Below are 18,012 nucleotides of genomic sequence, written 5' to 3' on the forward strand. Positions count from 1 at the left end.
GGACTCCGAGAGAAGCTGTGAATGTACTCTGACCCTGTCCTCCATGTGTGCAGCCCTCATTAGGGCCTAGAATCAGGCAAAGGGTATATGTTCGTCCAGGGTAAGATATTTCTAGAATTTCCCATTCACAGGCGTGGCAGGACCTATGTGACATGACATCTCTTTAAAGAATAGGCTCACAAAAGGAATGAAGTGATGAATATTTTTGCCAAAGGAGTCTCTTATCGAGTAGAGGGAAATACGGAAACTCAGCAATAAGATGGGAGATGCGAGAGTAGGACCAGCACCCCACACAGCTCCAGACATCCCGGTAGTAACTCACCTCTCATTAACAGCCCACAGCTGGAAAATGGCGCTCATACAAAGGCCTGCTGCGTAAGCAGCAGCTGCTTATCCCAGCCTTCCCGAGGCAATGAACCTCCGTCCTGTCTCCTGTGCCATTATTAGGGTTCCCACTTCAGGCATGGTCTCCTCTGTCAGTAATGCAGTTGTTTCGCACCTTGTGGCTGGCCTAAGTGCTTCCCCAGCCCAGTGCTTCAGCCTGAGGAAGAAGAAATAAAATGCCTTTAAAATGAACTCTAAAAGCAACTCATTTTTGTCTGAAAGTGTAAGTAGGGTATACGAGAATTGAATGGAAAACTTCCTTTTCGGAACCCTTCCCAGACTCAGGAACAAGTTATTCCAAAGCCAGCACAGACGATTGCCTCAGCAAAGAGACAAAAACAGAAGAAACTATTGCTGTAATTACAACTAATTACAATCCCATGATTCATTTAATCTGCACATAAGAAGTTCACCAATTGGAGAATGCCATTGATCCTCTGTGCCCAAGACAATTAAATATTTTGGTCCAATCCAAAATGGTTACCCAGCCTTTGCCAGAATGAAGTGGTGTTCAGAATTTTATTTTTATAGCCTAGAAAGCCTCCCAGATTTTAACAGGACATTGGAAGCTATCCATTCGTGGCACATCTGCTCCAACAAGATTTGCATATTTCAAAAATCATTAAGAAGCTAATACTAAAACCCATTTTTAACTTTCTCTCTGGTGACAAGTTGTTCCTTAACTTTCAAGTGCTTTGATTTCCCTTAGAAAAATGAAAATGACTTCTTAATACCTTAGACTTTTGGTCCAGACCATCTAGGAGGAAAGAGATTGTAAGTGACATCTCAATTTCAGGCACCTCGTGAGTCCGGGAGACTTGGTCTCCGACGGTGGCTCTTCTAATTGACTCGCGGCAGGCGGTGGCTCTCCTGGAGGGCGGGAGCGGCGCCAGGACCCTGCTTCCGGCCCTCCAGCGTTTGCAGAGATGCTGCCCGCGTGTGACTGCCTGAGGTGCCCGAAGCTGTCCGGGGCCTGGGGAAATCATGGCAGTGGGCAGGAGGGCCTCGACTGTTTTGTAATGTAGAGCAGGTTACTTATCCCCTCAGACCCTCCACTGGTGAGAACACAGATATAAATCAAATAATCACTCAGTTTAATTAAAAACAGAGGTAAGTGCAATAAAGGAGAACTTAAGGCAGAGAAACTGCTGGTTAGGTGGAGACCTGGGTGGAGGGAGGGCGTCAGGGTAGAGATCAGGGAGGACTGAAGAAGAACTTTGGAATGGAGTTGTGAAAGACAGGGGCACCCAGAGGAAGCCACACCTCCAGCCCTGAGGGAGGCTCACTGCGGGAAGGGGACCCCCGGAGGGGCTGTGAGGAGGGCGCCAAGGTCAGGCTGAACCCGTCAGTGGCAATTTCACGTAAGTTATTAATAAGCTTCAGCGAGTGAAGCCTTTGACTTAAATAATAACATTTAATAAGTATGTGATAAGAACAAAATTTAACCTTCTATGAAATAAGATTTATCGACAGGAATTCCTCTTGATCCATTTCACTAATTTCTCTGAAAAAGCTGCTCTTTAATTTCTGTGAAAGGAAAGAAAATACACACGTGTGTGTGTGTGTGTAAATATATATAAAATAGTTGTAAAGCCCTTTATAAAACCCCTGCAAGGTCCCACCGGAATATAAAAGGTCCGCAGGATGAGCATCTCTGCTTTCCTGCCACAAGGCCCAGACCCTTTCATGTTCACCCAGCTTCATTCAAACCATCCGAGCTGGGACTTCAGAAGAGTTTCACATCAGGGTGCTTCACCTAGACCCCGGGGCCCATGGGTCCCTGAAATCATGTGCAGAGTAGCCTGTGCATGTGCACATGTGCGTTTTTCTTGAGCTGATTGCCTAACATGTTTAGGGACTTCTAGGAACAGGAAGCTTCTCACTAAACTGTGATTCAATGAGGTTGGTTTAGGGTAATAGGAGACTGAGGAGTTCATGAGAGATTTTTAATCCAATCTGTTCCCAAACAGGAATGACCTAACCATGAAATATTTCAGGTAGGCCCAGAATATGAGTCCAGCAGTTAAGCCACAGCTGGGCTGCTTTAAATATTACGTCTGATTTACTCACTTTCTGAAAAACGTGCTCATTCCTCTATATAAATTTGTATATTTAAGAGTTAAGTAACCTTGCGGGGGTGGGGGGGGAAGAATCTAAAACACACAGAGCTCCGAACTAGCTCATCCCTCCAATTCTGCACAGCCCATATATCACGTGCATCATGAAGGCTTCAGCAGAGCGGCCAGCAGGGCACGCCCCCTTTTGCGCTGGCTTTTCCCAAGGGGTACTTCACAAAGGTACGTTCCTGTATCGGCATGGCCCGCGCACTTGTGATTTCAATAACTTGACTGTATTTCATCCTGTTAACATACCTTGAATGCATGTAAGTAACAAAAAAAGAAAGAAAGAAAAGGAAAACAGAAAGAAATCTTTGATTTTAGATCCTCAAGTCCTGGATTTTCCATTTGAGATTTCTGAAAGTTGATATAGGAAATACTAACAATGGTGTCAGAGCATGGGCTTTGGAAGCCGGCAGACCTTAATTTGAATCCCGCATCTACCACTTGCAATGTCTATGACCTTGAGAAAATCACTTAAGCTCTCTGAGCCCCAGTTCCTCATTGTAAAACTAGGATAATAGCAATATTTCTCTTCAAATTGTTGCAAGATTAAGCAATGTAATACGCTTAAAGTGCTTTGCCAAGTGCCCAGCCCATGCTAAAAGCTTGGCAAGTGATAGCTATGGGCATAATAGACAGAAAATAGAGAAGAGGACCCATCCAGAGCATTTTCTTTAAGAGGGTGAAAAGTTTATTTTCCCAACATGATAAAAAAAAAAGGAAATCTGAGGAAATAAGGAAGATTTCAATTAGCCACATGCTGCTGTCAACTTACTTGTCAATTCCAAGTTTAGGTGTCTGAAACATTTTCAGTCCTAAAATAAGATGGCAACTTGGGGCTGGTGAATAAATACAGCCAGAGAATAAATACACACTGCACGTCCCTGACACGATGCATCTGCTCAGCCTCCAATCCGATCACCCAGCAAAGCAAGTCCTTTGAAGACAAATCCACCTGCCCCAACTGAATGCTAGAACATGCAGACTAGAGAGAACCACGGTGAGTCTCTCTTGACTAACTCATCTGCTTTGAGGATGAAAAATGGGAGGTTCGAGCAAGCGAAATGAATTTCCAAGATTGCATAACTCCTGAAGGGCAGAACTGGTATAGAACTCAGTCCCGAAAAAAAGATGGCGGAGGAGTGAAAGGGAGTCACGCTGACCTCCTCCCAAAACCAAACTGGAATTGCAACTAAATAATGGAGTAATCACCTGGAAAGCAGTGGAGCGATAGTGGGAGAAGAGCCTTGGTGCCGCGGACAGCGGATTCGACCCTCACACATCCCAACGGGTGAGAATTGCGGTGGAGGCTCGAGAGGGTGGGCTGGGTGCGCACGGGCACTGGCACCAGAGGGGCATTGAAACGGCCAGTTAGCGTCCCCCGAGAAGAATGGGGTCTGAATCATAAACAGGAACCCCTAAACTACAGCAGCTAAAGCCGAGAAAATACAGACAAAACGCAACCCCAAAAAGCTTAGGGGCGCTCTCTGCCAGAGACAAGTGGCTGGGGATGCAAAAAGACATTTAAAGGGCAAACGCAAAAGTTGCAGCGGCAGCCACCCTCCTTGATCGCTGGGTAGAGGCGGCAGCAGGGTGGGCTGGTGCCTGGGAAAAGACTGGTGAGGAAAACTTTGTGAAGAGAACTGAGACAGCGACTGATGGAGCCCCCGTGATAACGCACTTCCCACTCTCCAGCTACCATCTAGCTCAGGCATAAGGGAATCAATTAACCTGCCTTTTGTGCGCTCCGCACACAGCTTGTGCGCCTGTGAGCTGCGGGGCTGAGTGCAGACTGGCTGGGAGAGCCTTGAGGAGAGACTGGAGACAGTGGCGTTGGGGAAAGAACGGGAGGAGGAACCGGGGAGTCCCGACTCCCTCCCCGTTCGGTAGTCTCCATTGTGGGCTGGAAAGGCGCGACCCCAAAGAGGCAGAAGCGGGGCGCGCATGAACCAGACTGCCTGCGATTGAAACGCAGTCCGCACAGGGGTTGGATCCTCGGCCGAAGGGGTCACAGAACTGCCCAGAGGCCCCTGAGGGGAGACTAGAAACGGAGGCATTGGGGAAAGAACGGGAGGAGGAACCGGGGAGTCCTGACTCCTTCTCCTTGCCGAAGTCTCCATTGCGCGGGAAGAGGCCACACCCCCAAAGAGCCAAAAGCCGAAAAGCAAACAGACACCCCCAAAACACCCAGAGCAGGCGCGCGCACTTGCGCCGAGTGACTGGCGAGGGTTGGCGAGCGTGTGTGTGACCCACGCGGGCTGGCGAACGCTTGCACCTGCCGGCAAGGCCTCACACAGACTGGCACCCATACGGCCTGCGAGGGATTGCACAGAGGGGCAAGGGCAGGCATAAATTGACCTACCCGCCGCGATTGCGGAGCAGCCCACAAAATAAGTAGAGCTGCCCAGAGTCCCTGGAGGAGAGACCAGAAACAGGATTAACCGGAGAGTCCTAGAGCTGATTTCCTCCCATTTCCGTAGTCCCCATTTGGCGAGGGCAAGCAACGCACCCAAAGAGCCAAAAGCGGGGAAAACACACAATAGAAGACCCTAAACTGACCAGTGCCGCGAAGCTCGCGTGCCAGGGAGGCCAGATGAGCACGGGAGGTCGCGAATAAGCCCCCTGGTCTGGGGCAAACACATGCGACCCCAGGCAGGTGGGGGACCCTGCCGCGCTGGGAACGCGCTCAAGGAGCTCTCGTGAGAGCGCAGAGAGATCCCAAAAAATAGCCCAGCCCTGACCGAAGGGGTCACAGAGCTGCTCCAAGCAGGAGTCAGACACAGGCATTAGACTCCTGAAAGGCTCAAACAAACAACCCAAGGCCCTATAGGGTCAACAACTGACATCATCAGAGGCAAGCCCAGAAAGAAAAGTAAAGGACAAAAATACTTAACAGACTCTCACAAAAATGGGAAGAAAAAGAAGTTCTCCCCAAATGAGTGGAAAAGGGGACTCCCCACAGAGAGAGCTCAATGAAATAGAGGCAAGGGAACTATCAGATATGGAATTTAAAACAATGGTTCTAAGGAAGCTCAATGAGCTCAGCCAGCTCAAAGATAACTATGAGAAACTGCAGAGAAACTATCAGGATCTTACAGCAAACTATATCAGCCTGGAAAAGGACATAGAAACTATCAAGAAGACACAAGAGGATATGAAGAATACCATTTCTGAATTGAAGAACACAGTAGAAGGAATCCAAAGCAGGCTGGATGAAGCTGAGGATCGAATCAGTGAGATGGAGGACAAGGTAGAAAAAAGCTCCCAGAAAGAACAAGAAATGGAAAAACGGCTCAAAAAGAATGAAGAAGCATTTAGGGAAATGCAGGACAACCTGAAACGCAATAATATCCGTATAATAGGGATACCAGAAGGAGGAGAAGAAGAGGAGCAAGGAATAGAGAACCTCCTCGAAAAAGTAATGATGGAAAATTTCCCTAATTTGAGGAGAGAAAGGCTCTCATGGATCCAGGAGGCACAGAGGACCCCACTCAAGAAGGACCCAAGGAGGTCCACTCCAAGACACATCATCATTAAAACGGCAAATGTCAAAGACAAAGAGAGAATCCTGAAGGCAGCAAGGGAGAAGGAGAAAGTAACATACAAGGGGGCCCTGATACGCCTAGGAGCTGACTTCTCAACAGAAACACTCCAAGCCAGAAGGGAATGGCAACAAATATTCCAAGCCATGAAAAGCAAGGGCCTACAGCCAAGGCTGCTCTACCCAGCTAGGCTCTCCATTAAAATACAAGGAGAAATACGGAGTTTCCCAGACAAAAGAAAGCTAAAAGAATACATCTCTACCAAACCAGCACTCCAAGATATGCTAAGGGGACTGGTTTAAGCAGATGAAGGAAAAGAATGAGACAGAGAGGAACACAAGTACAAAGAGAAAAGATGAGTAAGTTTCTATCAGTAATATCTCTCAATGTGAATGGACTAAATGCCCCAATCAAAAGACACAGGGTAGCTGAATGGATAAGAAAACATGACCCACACATTATGCTGCCTACAAGAGACCCACCTCAGAGCAAAAGACCTACACAGATTGAAAGTAAAGGGATGGAAAATAATATTCCAAGCAAATGGACATGAGAAAAAGGCTGGCGTTGCCATACTTGTATCAGACAAAGTCGATTTCAAAGCAAAGGCCATAAAGAGAGACCCAGAGGGGCACTTTATCATACTTAAAGGAAGAATCTATCAAGAAGACATCAACATTGTCAACTTATATGCTCCCAATATAGGAGCCCCCAAGTTTATAAGGAAATTGTTGGATGTCTTCAAAAAAGATATAGATAGCAACACACTGATAGTAGGGGATTTCAACACCCCACTGTCAAAAATGGACAGATCTTCCAAACAAAACATTAATAAACATATCGTGGAGCTGAATGAAACACTGAATCAAAGAGACTTAACTGACATATATAGAATCTTACATCCCAAAGAAGAAAAATACACATTCTTTTCAAATGCTCACGGCAGTTTTTCAAAGATAGACCACATGATAGGACACAAAGCAAGCCTCAGTAAATTCAGGAAAATTGAAATAATACCAAACTTTTTCTCAGACCACAAGGCCTTGAAACTCGAAATCAAACTCAAAGAGAAACTTCAAAAACTTGGAAACTCATGGAGACTGAACAGTACACTATTAAACAATGAATGGGTCAATAATGAGATAAGAGAAGAAATCAAAAAATTTCTGGAAACAAATGAAAATGAACAGACAACTGTCCAAAACCTATGGGACACAGCAAAGGCGGTCCTGAGAGGGAAGTTCATAGCAATACAGGCTTACCTTAAAAAGATAGAAACATTTCAAATAAAAGACCTAACACTACAACTTGAAGAACTGGAGAAACAACAACAAATAAATCCCAGAGCAAGTAGAAGGAAGGAAATAGTCAAGATTAGAGCAGAACTGAATGACATAGAGACAAAAAGAACAATTCAGAGGATCAACCAATCCAGAAGCTGGTTCTTTGAAAAGATTCATAAAGCTGACAAACCTTTAAGCAGACTCATCAAGAAAAAAAGGGAGAGGACCCAAATTAATAATATCAGAAATGAAAGAGGAGAAATAACAACTGATACCACAGAAATACAAATGATTATCAGAAACTATTATGAACAATTATATGCCAAGAAATTTGAAAATCTTGATGAAATGGACAAATTTTTAGAAAAGTATAATCTTCCAACACTGAAGGAGGAAGAAACAGAAAGCTTGAACAGACCGATAACAGTTGGGGAAATTGAAGCAGTAATCAAGAAACTCCCAGCACACAAAAGTCCAGGGCCAGACGGTTTCCCAGGAGAATTTTACAAAACATTTAAGGAAGAGCTAACCCCTGTCCTTCTCAGACTATTCCAAAAAATCCAAGAGGAGGGAAGACTGCCAGACTCCTTCTATGAGGCCAGCATCACCCTGATCCCAAAACCAGATAAAGACCCTACAAAGAAAGAAAACTACAGGCCAATTTCGCTGATGAACATGGATGCTAAAATCCTCCACAAAATATTGGCAAACCGCATCCAGCAATACATTCAAAAGATTATCCATCACGATCAAGTGGGATTCATCCCAGGGATGCAGGGATGGTTCAATATACGCAAATCAGTAAACGTGATACACCACATAAATCAAAGAAAAGACAAAAACCACATGATCATCTCGATAGATGCAGAAGAAGCATCTGACAAGGTACAGCACCCATTTATGATCAAAACACTCAGCAAAATGGGAATCAATGGGGCATTCCTCAACGTAATAAAGGCCATATATGAAAAACCTACAGCCAATATCATACTCAACGGGCAAAAACTGAAAGCTTTCCCACTAAGATCGGGAACACGACAAGGATGTCCGCTCTCACCACTTCTTTTCAACATCGTATTGGAAGTCCTAGCCACAGCGGTCAGACAAGAGAAAGAGATAAAAGGCATCCAAATAGGAAAGGAGGAAGTAAAACTATCATTGTTTGCAGATGACATGATAGTGTACATAGAGAACCCTGTAGACTCTACCAAAAAACTCCTCAACCTAATAAGTGAATTTGGCAAAACAGCAGGATACAAAGTCAACATTCAGAAATCAAAGGCGTTTTTGTACACCAGCCATGCAATAGAAGAAGAAGAAATCAGGAAAAATATACCATTCGATATAGCACGAAAAAAGATAAAGTACCTAGGGATAAATTTAACCAAAGACACAAAAGACCTGTATGCAGAAAACTATACAACATTGAAAAAAGAAATTAAGGAAGACACAAATAAATGGAAGCATATACCGTGCACATGGATTGGAAGAATTAATATCCTTAAAATGTCCATACTACCAAAAGCAATTTATAGATTCAACGCAATCCCTATTAAGATACCAATGACGTATTTCACAGAAATAGAACAGACATTTCAAAAATTTATATGGAACCATAAACGACCTCGAATAGCCGCAGCAATTTTGAGAAAGAAACACAAAGTAGGAGGGATCACAATACCGGACATCAAACTCTACTACAAAGCCACTATACTCAAAACAATCTTGTACTGGCACAAGAACAGACCCATAGACCAGTGGAACAGAATAGAAAGCCCAGAAATAAGCCCAGGTCTCTATGGACATCTAATATTCGACAAAGGGGGCAGAAGCATAAAATGGGGCAATAACAGCCTCTTCAACAAATGGTGTTGGGAGAGCTGGACAGCTACATGCAAAAAATTGAAATTGGATCATCACCTGACACCATACACAAAAATAAACTCAAGATGGATAAAAGACTTAAATATAAGTCGCAACACCATCAAAGTCCTAGAGGAGAACATTGGCAGGAAACTCTCAGATATCCCACGCAGCAATTTTTTCACTGATATGTCTCCTAAAGCAAGGGACATAAAGGAAAGAATAAACAAGTGGGACCTCATCAAAATAAGAAGCTTCTGCACGGCGAAAGAAAACATCAGCAAAATGAAAAGGGAGCCAACCATTTGGGAAAATATATTTGCTAATGATACATCAGATAGAGGTTTGATCTCCAAGATATACAAAGAACTCACTCGACTTTACTCCAAGAAGACAAACGATCCAATCAAAAAATGGGCAAAGGACCTGGGCAGATGCTTTTCTAAGGAGGAGATACAGAGGGCCCAGAGGCATTTGAAAGGATGCTCTGCATCACTAGCCATTAGAGAAATGCAGATCAAAACCACCATGAGGTACCACCTCACACCGGTCAGAATGGCCATCATAAACAGATCCACAGACAACAGGTGCTGGCGAGGCTGTGGAGAAAAGGGAACTCTAGTCCACTGTTGGTGGGAATGCAGACTGGTGCAGCCACTATGGAAAGCAGTGTGGAATTTCCTCAAAAAGCTGAAAATGGAACTGCCTTTTGATCCAGCGATTCCCCTGCTGGGACTATACCCTGAGAACACCAAAACGCCAATACAAAAGAACCTACGCACCCCAATGTTCATAGCAGCACAATTTACAATAGCCAAGTGTTGGAAGCAACCTAAATGCCCATCAGTAGATGATTGGATCAAAAAATTATGGTACATATACACAATGGAATACTACGCAGCAGAAAGAAAAAAGAAGTACTAAACTTTGCGACAGCATGGATGGAACTGGAGAGCATCATGCTAAGCGAAATAAGCCAGGGGGCGAAAGACAAATACCATATGATCTCACCTATAAGCGGAACCTAACCAACAATGCAAAGAAGCAAGGAAAATATGACCAGCAACACTGAAAGGAAAAGAAATCAACAGAGACAAGAGGGAAGGGGGGGGCAGGGAAGGGGAAGGGAAGGGGAAAGTCAAGGAACATATAGCAAGGACTCATGGACAAAACCAAAGGGGAAGAGCTGAGGGAGGGAAGGTGGGAGGGGGCAAGGGAAAGAGGTGGGGGGAAGGCAGAGACAAATGTATTTAAAAAGTAAATAAATTAATTAAAAAAATAAAATAAAATAAAAAAAATAAAAAACACAGTCCTTCTTCCTCTGTTTTGCAATGCCACCTTTAAATAAATCAATTGTCTATCAAAAAAAAAAAAAAAAAAAAGAACTCAGTCCCTTCTAACCACCAGCCCAGGGACTTCCTAATCAGTCAGTCCTTTGAGTCCCACCTTCATGACACTTATTTAACCATGGATCTCCTATACTATGAGTCACTTAATTTTTAATTATCTCTTTTTTTGCTAAAAATAAATGTAAAAAGAATTTTATTTACTATTAGCAGAAAAACCAGTAGTACTTAATATAAATAAAAGATAGTCAGAAAAATAAATAGCAAATCAATGATATGAATTCCACTAAAATATACAAAAATCTATCAAAGGAATTCAGTCTAAGGTGGAGGCTCTCTTACACACACACACACACACACACAAAAGAGAGAGAGAAAGAGATTAGCAAGGGTTCCAGTGACACTGAACAAGGGTCACTAAACTAAGATTCCATCAAATGAAAAAGTCATCAAGCCTTTTTCTCTGAGAAGAGACAAAGAATGAAAAGGGAACACCTGCACTGGCTTGGTACAAGGGGTGTGAATTTGGGAAACACCGTCTGCTCCGGCCTGCTTCGCTTTGCTCCCTGGTATGCCCTTCACTAACTTTTAACAGTCACTCACATTGGGATGCAGGCCTTGCATGTTGAGGGTAGTTCCAAGCTCCAACAAAGCCATCTATTTTTTTCTCCCTTTTGTAATCTTGAAGCGCTAATCAAACCCTCGGCGTTCCTGCACAGTGCAACTGTTCAGCCTGTTTGCAACTCAGCTCAGCTTTAGGTTAGCTTAGTGTGTACGCAACATCCGATTCAGTCTTCAGCAATACCTCTTTTAAGTGGGCACTACTACAGTCCTCATTTCACAAATGGGGAAATCAAGGCGTGGAGAAATTACTGACCTTGTCCAAGTGCTCAGCTGGTATCACTTTGAGATATCTGCTTCCATAAGTCAAAGCTCTTAATCACTGTGATATATTACTTTCCAGCCTAACTTACTGTTTATTTTATTTGCTTCAGAAATAGTTACTGAATGTTTCTTAGGATCCTGTCAATGAGCTCAACATAATAAGGGCAAGCAAAGAAGAACATAATTCAGTTCATGACCTTGCATTTTCCATGTCACTAACACAATCAGCAAATACTTAGGAGCCTATCATTAAGCTGTAATCTTGTTCAAGAAGCAAAACATATGTGTGTGTGTGTGTGTCTGTGTGTGTGTGTCTGTGTGTGTGTTTGTGTTGAGTGTGTGTGTGAACAAATAATACAAATACTAAAATGCGCGGGGTAACTGGTGAGCGCTACAGGCGGGTCAGGAAGGGGAGGGCATGCTGTGGAGTGGCATTGTTTAGTAAGGTTTCATGGAAGATGTGGCCCTGGAAAGGAGGGAGGGTGTTCCGGGCCAAAGGACAGGCTGAGCAAAAGGGCAGAGGTGGCACCAAGCACTGGGGTGACATGAGGCTCCTTTTTTTTGATACCTGATAAATTACAACAACAAAACAAGCAAACAACCTGTCCCAGGGCAGCAGATCCTTACTCTCCCAAGATACAGTTTTCAGAAATTGACTATAATAAATTCTATGAAAAACAAAGTTTCTCCTCTCTTAAGAGTGACATGGGGTCAAAGGGGGGCTTTCCCCAAGGACACCCGGGACTTCAATGGTGTGCCTGAGACAGCTCTGCCACCTGTGCAGCCTGGAGCACCACCAGCTCGGGGTGCAGGAAGCTCTCAGGGAGCCCCAACTCAGCAAAGACAGGGGAAAGATGGACTTCTTCAGAGTGTTTGCCCCAGAAGCTTTAAGGCACGCCGGCAAGGCAGAGCTTAAGAAATAAGACCAGCTCCTTACAGGTAAGTGCCATGTGCTGTCAATGACCTGGGGCTGGCTCATCATGGACCTATTTCAGCTAATCCTCCACAGGCAACAAGCCTCCTCTTTTCAGGGACAATGGAAGCCTGAGGGAGACTGTTCCTTTTCCAGTCAGGTTGAGGGCAAAGAGTCATCCATCTATAATGTCTCCAGGCTCATGGGATTCTCCTTACTGCAGCTAGTGCAGAATTGGCAGGCCTTTGAAACACCTGACATCTACCCTGCCCCTTCCTGGTTAAACGGCGACAAGCTCCTGTCTGTTACGCATCCTACTCATCTTCTCTATGTGACAACAGTCATCTATATACGTATTCACTTACGGGTGCATTACATTAATTCAATCAATAACTGGTGTCTCAATTGTACATACCTCTACTTTAGCACCTGAACACTTGATTGCACTCATTTTGTTTGGGGTCTGAACCTTACCGACATCTCCAGCCTCCTCTCCCACCATACCCTATACCTGACACTCTCGGCTCCAGCCACATGGACTCTTCTGCATCCTGGTCTGTGAGCTGGGCCTATCTCTCCTACCCTAAGGCTGTTGGGCATGCTAACTGTTCTGCATGGACATAAAACAAATATTCCTTCTACCTCCCTCCTTTATCTGGTTAGCTTCTACTCAAAGCTCAGCTCAAGTCTCACCTTGCTTGTCCATGCCTAACAAATTCAGCTTCGTGAGTCAGAGGCAACTGAACATCTGTCCCTTCACTGGTCTGTAAGCTCCATGAGGCAAGGATCTTCGTTTGTTTTTGCTCTCCACCACCAGGAAGGAAGGAAGGCAGGGAGGGAGGGAGGGAGAGAGGGAGGGAGGGAGAAAGGAAGAAATGTGGTCCTTTCCCCAGGATGCTGTCAGATCCTTGAAGGCAACAGCAGCATCTCATGACCCTAGTGCCTAGCACAAGGCTTGCCTTATGAGCACTTAGTAAACATTTGTTGAAGTGAATGAAAGAAATTTCTATGTGTAAGCCATCACTTTAAAGTACCACAAAGGACCAAAACGAACAAATATTAAAACGACAGACATGTAAGTACATGGTCCCAAAATGTAAGGAGCTTCCTGCAAAAGAGAGGAAAGAGGGCAAGAACAGAAATAACCATAATACATGGTGAAGACATGGTTGGCAGGAGAGGAGTGCAGAGGACGGGGTTCAGCAAGGTCCAGGCAGGGAAGGCCGCGTCGGAGGAAGCAACGTGGGAGCGCACAGCACGGGGAGGTGAAGGGGAGAGGCTTTAGGGAGACCCGGCCCTGAGCTCGGCCGCTGCTCTAGTCTTTCCCCGAACCATGCGTCCAGCACTCCGCTGCGCAGGGCTCGTCCTGGCTACACCGGGGTGAAGTGCTCACCTACCACCACACCACACCACTCCCGGGCCTTTCTCTGCTTTATGAAGGCGTAAAACAGGGCAGGTGATGTAAAAGCCCAGAGGGGCCAGGACGCTAAGGTAACGGAAAACTTTAGGTTGGCTGCAGGGCTGTGGCCAGCTGCAGAGCACGTCCCATTGTCAAGCCAGCAGAGGCAGCTGCTGCTTGACCGTGCCGGTTTCTGTCACGTGTGATTACAGGCTCTGTGCGGTGAATGTCTTCCCATTTTTTACCCGAAGGGAGAAAAAAAAAAACAAACTAGAAATACAGATTCTTAAGTGAACACTTTCAATTTTCAAATGTTGGGAACTAATTCAATTTTTTGGTTCAAAAAACACCTTTCAATCAAACAAAACACATCCGTGAATAGCATCCAGACGGCTGGCCTCGTTCAGCCAGGCACAGCTGGTTTGCAACCTCTGGTCTAAACAGATTGGACTCATGAAAATTGAAACCATCATTTCGCACCCACAAGATTAGCAAATGTTAAGAAATCTGCTGCAATCAAAAGTTGCCAAGAAAGTGGAGCAACAGGAACGCTCAGACACAGCTGCTGGGCGGGATGACTGGAGGAGCCAGCCACTCTGGAAAATAAGTGGCGTTATCTTGTCAAGATAAGGAAATGCATATCCTATTACCTCCAATTCCATTTCTAGGCAGATGCTCTAGGGAAATTGTTGCAAATGTGCACAAAGAAACATATAAGAATGTTGATAGCTGCATTGTTTATTATGGCAAGAAACTGGAAACAAATCAAATGAAATTTATCAGAGGAATAAATAAGCTGTAGTGCACTTGTAGAAAGGAATAAAAATAACTAAAGTGCTTTCAATTAACGTGGATCTGGTGTCTTCGAGGGTTAGCGTCATATGACCTCTAAGATTTTTCCATCTTTAAAGTCCAACATTTCCTAGATATTACTAACCTACCGTTAGTGGAACTTTTATGCATTGAACAACCATGAGCATCCACACATCAGGCACTCCACTAAGTGCTAGGGAAGCAGAGGTGGACCAAACAGAAGGTGTTCCTGCCCTGACAGTGTGGTAGGAGACAGCATTAAATAACCAGACAAGCAACTAGAAAATCACAAATGGGGAAAAGAGCAGGGCACTAGGAGAAAGCATGATGGGAGGGGACACAGACTAGAGGGAGAGGGGAGGAGGGAGGGTGAGAGATGTCCTCTCTGTAGAAAGTTCACGTAAGTTAAGACCTGACAAGTTAGCCGGGAAAAGAGAACAGCAAAAAAAGCACACCAGGCAGAGAAAAGAGCCCTGCAAAAGGCCTTGAACCTGGAAACAGTTTAGCACGCTCAGAGGAACCAACAGCAGCTCATTGCGGCTGGATCACAGGGCACCAACACTAATGGGGAGTAATACGTGTCCGTCCTTCCATCCAAGTTTCAAGACGACCAACAAGGCAGATGATGTATGAAAATCTAAATGACAAAACAAAACGAATTGGACTTGAGCCCACAGGTTCTTGCTGCATTGACATGACATTCTCCCCAATTACCCATCAGCTAGAAGGAAGAGAATACAAAGCTCAAATGTCTCCCTTCTGCTCATGCAGAAGGACCAAGGTTAAATCCAGACACTCAGGCGATCAGAATTCACTGCCCAAAATAGTTTCAGATGTTGACTATAGACAAATTCATGTGAAAGACTCAGCTCCATGCAAAAAAAGGGCATTAAAACCATTCAACGACTGCTTTTCTCACAGTTTCTAATTCAAAAATTTTTCCATCTCTATTTCATTCCTATACACACACACACACACACATATGTATGTATCAACACCCATGCATACCTACACTACATATACACAAAAATAATTTCAGAATCTAATTTAAAATTTTTCGGTCTTTGTTGTTTGATCCTTGGTGCCCTGGCCAAAAAAAAAAAAAAAAAAAAGAAAATCCAATGGAATACAGCTCACAGACTACAGTTAAAACTTTTTAAAATGTACCCTCTCCCAGGTCGCTATGAATAGGATCACAACAGGCCCCCTCAAGCAGCCTGCCAGAAGCCACACGTGGGCATCCCCAGCTTTTAGGGACAGGCAGGCAGTATTTTAATGTCAGTACTGGCTTTAGCCAAAAGTCATCCATAACTAATTTTGCAGTCAAATTCCATAAAACCTATTCAGTGCTTGGCTAGATTTCATGGAACATCTCATTTCCTTTCAATTTTTCATTAGTTTGAATTAAAAATAAAAAAAGCTAACAAGCATGGCTTGCGTGGGTATTTCTAAATTAAAACAGCAACATTCTTATCCACTTTGTTTACAGAGCCTACCCGGACTCCTTTTTGCCCCCTGTCTGAATGCAAAGGGTAGATGCAGATTAGAAGTGTCCTGGGGCCTTGGGCAAATGAATTCGCTTATAGGATCCACACCTGAGACATGTGTCTGCAAAAGTTCCCATGTGAAAAACGAGTGAACATACTGTGCAGTCTACTTATATGACTTCAGTGGATTCATAGAGTCCACTGTTATTCATTCTCAGATTCTCTTTGGAATTGTGAGGTCAAATCTTCCTTGAGATCCTGAATGCTGCCTACATTTCCATCTTCTCCTACCCCCCTGACCTCATGTTCATTTATCCAATCAACAGATGTTTTTGAGCACACCCTAGATGCCAGGGATTATGCTAAGCACCAAGGTTACTTTGGTGGGAGGGGTAAGTTATGGTCTGCCATCCTTCACCCCCACCCACATCTCTGTAAGACGGCTGCGTGGTCACCCGGGGCCACGTAACTGAGTCAGGAAGGGCTCAGCTAAATGATTCTTCCGTGGGGGTCTTTGAATGGTGCTGGAGCAGTAGAGGGTGGCACCTGCGGGGTCCATTCAAGCTTCTCTCTCCCACTTTCCAAGTGTGGTTTTAGGGTCTCTCTTTGGGGTCTCTCCGTGAGGGCAAGTTTGTGCCTCCTTATAGCAGAGTAGCCTCCACGTACCCAGGCTGTTTACATAGTGACCGAGGATATCAAAGGTGAAACTATTCCACACATCAAGGCAGAAGTTGAGCCACTTTTTAGGACTTGCCATCAGATGTTATGTATGTCACTTCCACCATATCCTCTTGGTTACAAACAAATGATGACCCCATTCAGATTCAAGAGTAGGGAAATCAGATTTTTTTTTTTTTTTTTTGATGTGCTGGGGAAAGAGGTACAATTGTGGTAATCTTTGGAAAATATAATTTGCCACATCATCCCTCAGATTCCCTTCCCGACTTCTTTTCTGTGACTGGTGCCAAATCCTGCATTTTACTCCCACAGCTGCCCTCTTGTTTTCTACCCTCAACGACACTCTCTTCACGATCAGGTGCAAGTAACTGTCAGTGTGAGTTAGTAGCGATGCAGCTGACTCTCTAGTCCAGCGCCTCTTCTTTCCTCTTCGTCACTGCCCGGCCCCTCTTCCTGAAGCACAGCCCTAGTTATGCTATGCACTTACAGAGAAGATGGCACAAAGTATGTGCTCTTTAAATGTTGGGTTTTTTTGAAAATCTCTGGGGATCCTCTATTATCTATTGAGTTAGGTACAAAGTCCTTTGTCTGACACTGAGAGCTTTCTATAATATTAATTTATTCAACATATACACATTGAGCATCCACTCTGCCAGACACTGTGCTGGGAGCTGGGGATAAAATGGAGACCAAGATGAATATGTTTCCTGCTCTCCTGGAGCTTCTACATTCATCAAGTTATTTATTAAAAAAAATATTTAATGTATTGAAGATACAACTGCTTGCCAGACATGGTCCTAATCAATTCAGGTAGAACAATATTAATACAATGTTAATATGGGCACCATGTGTCCTATTTGACACAGTGAATTGAATTTCTGGCTACTTCTCTTCTTAAAATACATGCTCTAAATAAACTGGACAATTGATTTTCCCCCTTTTGTGTTCAGACTTTGTGTCCATATTTTCCACTTCCACGTTTAAGTTTATATTTGTCTCTTTGTCTGAAATTCTTCCTGTTCCTCCCCAATCTTCAAATTCTATCTCAAATCCCCTATATTTACAGTAAAATTACCTTACTCTGTTGTCCAATTAAGTGTGGATGTTTCTTCTTTTACACCTCTACTGGGTACTGTTTGCATCTCCCTTAAGTCATTTCTTATGCTTTGTATAACAGACAGTTACATATAAGTCTTGGCTCCCTTGCTGGACCATTAGGCCCTTGAGGGCAAGAACTGTGTCCTACTCATCTTTATTGGTCTCTGTTACCTTTCCTTATAGTAGATACCCAACATTTCT

At 44.2% G+C, this 18,012-nt stretch overlaps 1 long non-coding RNA gene across 1 annotated transcript in view; it reads right to left on the minus strand.

Moving 5' to 3' along the window:
* Positions 1–368: 368 nt before the first annotated feature.
* The window catches only part of LOC129066507 (uncharacterized), a 129,029-nt gene continuing 111,385 nt past the window's right edge, over positions 369–18,012 (minus strand). The window contains exon 3 of the long non-coding RNA XR_008528703.1: positions 369–541. This is a non-coding gene — a long non-coding RNA (uncharacterized LOC129066507). The remainder of the gene's footprint in view (positions 542–18,012) is intronic.

This window comes from Pteronotus mesoamericanus, unplaced genomic scaffold (assembly GCF_021234165.1).
Source record: "Pteronotus mesoamericanus isolate MK-2021 breed Mesoamerican mustached bat unplaced genomic scaffold, CSHL_Meso_final contig_2, whole genome shotgun sequence".
NCBI lineage: Eukaryota > Metazoa > Chordata > Mammalia > Chiroptera > Mormoopidae > Pteronotus > Pteronotus mesoamericanus.